Genomic DNA, 2879 nt, shown 5'->3' on the forward strand with positions numbered 1-2879 from the left:
TAGTCCAGATGTTGTCCCCACCTCTCCTAAAAATATATTTATAATTTTTCAGTTTCTGTGAGGTGGGTGAAGTCATATGACTCGTGAATTTGGGAATTAATGTGTCCCTGACCAGCTTGTATTTGGGGCTGTGTTTTAGGAAGTGGAGTTGGGGTTACTTTGGTTTAGGTGGCTCCAGTACCTCAAAGCTCTCCTTTTGTACTGTGAACAGTAAGGGAAAACGTCCTAGCTCGCCTCTACAAGCATTGCTTGGAGCATTTCTGTATTTTTGCAGCATTCTAAGTGTAAGATTTCTGTTGGGCTTTTGTCCCCATTACTGTACTCACAATTTAGATCTATCACCAAAATAGATCTGAGATCTAGGATACCTGCCAAGACAATAATATTCTTCATGAGACCTCACATCTTGCAGGCATGTCCTAAAGGACAATAATATCCTGAAATAGTTCTGACAACATGGATAATCTTGCAAAAGCACCTCTGTGCAGGAAGTTAGAGTAGATAGACTAAAAATAATTTTGTCTTGGAGAGTTCAATGAAACACCTTGTGGCAGGGTGAAAGCCCTGCCGGAGCACGTGTGTGTGTGTTGGTGTGGGGAATAATGGTTTGACAGAGAGGGGGTTACATTTCTCCCTGTCAAAACACGTGGGAATGTGTCTGGAGCTGGGAATTGAATAAATGATTAAATTGTTAATCAAGGCTCCAGCCACAGGTGTATAAATAGAGTGATCACAGGTGTTAGTTGGTGAGGATAGGATTGATGTTGGTGGTGGAGGTGGAGGTGCGTGTTTTGTGTTCCATGTTGTGTTGTGCTGTATTTACGTCCATGTCCATATTTGTTTACGGTTTGTGAGTTTTTGTTAAGCCTGTTTATTTTGGCCACCGTGTCGTTTTGTTCCTGTGTTTTGTTTATTGTTGTATTATTTGATTAAACATGTACTTTAGCACTTTACTGCAGCTCTGAGTCTCCCTTCCTGGTATAAACACAATTGCTAGTGACGCTGTCTTGTCACACACCTATATAATGATAATAATTGGACCTTGGGACATGGATAAAGTGGAGGCGGTTGTATGTATGTCATATTTTATATGTTTCCATATATCTGGAAATCCAATTGTTATAAAACTTTTAATGGTGATAGCAATGTTTAGCATTCGATATTGAGAGTATTGGATTCCAAGGATATATGGGGGTGTCTCTCCAAATATCAATCTGTCTGTATATCACACTTACATATTTTGCTTATCCAGTTGTGATGAAACTTGCTAATAACATTACAGTAAAACCTCTAATCCAAACTGTGATATAATGTATATGGCATTCCCGATCAAGACACCTCCTAACAAATATATTATTATTATTTATTTCTTAGCAGACGCCCTTATCCAGGGCAGCTTAAAATTGTTACAAAATATCACATGGAGAATGCCCATGCGGAGTCCGCTGGCGACATGACGACCTTTGTTTAACAGTGGGCTGTAAATGGCGTGTTCTGTACCTAGTTCTCTGTATTTAGTTCTTTTACTGGTTATTTCTGTTAAATTTGTTATTCACCTGTCTTTGTTAGCACCCTCTGTTTTGAGGCTGCTAAATATAATTTTTTCTCCAGCTGTCCACAAACTGTCCCTTAAATAGGACTACTACGACTACGACGACTACTACTAATAATAATAATAATAACAATCAGATCTGATGTGTATATATACAACTGTAAAACTGCAATCCATTATACACAATATATTATGTATCAAAGATCAAATAGCTCTTAATTCTAACACTGTTCTTACACGCTCTATTTATTTGCACCGAGCTCCATTATCCTTATAAAATGCACTTCAGAGGAATAATATTCATAACTAATGTTCTTTTTAAAAATGTAATTAATAAAGCTAAAAAGACTTAAACAGACTGGAACCATTTATCTTGCTAATATAAAAATCAATATGCCCTTGACAGTTTTTTAGTTACTTAGATCTATATAGAGAGTGAGTGAGAGAGTGTGAGTGTGTGTGTGTGTGTGTGTATAAAAATGCTTGTTTAATTTGATTTATTTTTGTTCCGTGTTTTGTTGAAAACCTTTGTTTTGTGTTTACACCTTTTGTTTGGCCCTCGTGCCTTTTTATTTTGTAGTTTTTGTCAATTAAAGTATTTTTGTTTCACTGCATTTTCTGTCTCTGAGTCTTCCCTCTGCTGCTATCCTGCCATAGCCAGGTAAAAAAAATAAACTCTTATGCTTCATGGATTTGTAAATGGCCAGTTTACCAATATTTTTTTTTTGTGCTACCTTTAGATATCTAGATAACGTACGACTAAAGCTCATGAAGGAAACATATTTTTTCTGTTTTCTTTGTAATACATGCTCTTGAGAGGCATAGCAAATTAGAATTGGAACAATGGAACACAGTAGTTCTGACAGAAAATGGATATTAATTTAATATTCTGAAAGAAGCACATACAGTTGTTGTCAGATGGCAAAAGATCAAGCTTTCAAGTTTCAGAACAGGCATGGAGAATACTATGTTCAAAAAGTGTTACTGCCAAACCTTGTTCCACAACAACATTTACATTATGTTAATGTCATCAAAATTGTTGAAACTATGTCTTTTGAACCTGGGCACCTCATTAAAACTAATGTCAGCTGCCTCCTACTGACCATAGGTCACATTATTTTTCTATTTTTTGAAAGGCATATTTTTTATCCAAGTTATTTCTACTGTAGTTAAATGGATCTTGGACTAGTTTTGTTTAAAAAAATATAGCATACCCTGCTTTGTAGTAAGTTTACAAAGAACAAACAAAAAAAGCTGTACATTTTTTTAAAAACCTAGTTTCGAATAGAACAACGTCAGTAAAGGGAGAGTCAGTAAGCAGAGAGTC

The sequence above is a fragment of the Acipenser ruthenus genome, chromosome 6 (assembly GCF_902713425.1).
Source record: "Acipenser ruthenus chromosome 6, fAciRut3.2 maternal haplotype, whole genome shotgun sequence".
NCBI lineage: Eukaryota > Metazoa > Chordata > Actinopteri > Acipenseriformes > Acipenseridae > Acipenser > Acipenser ruthenus.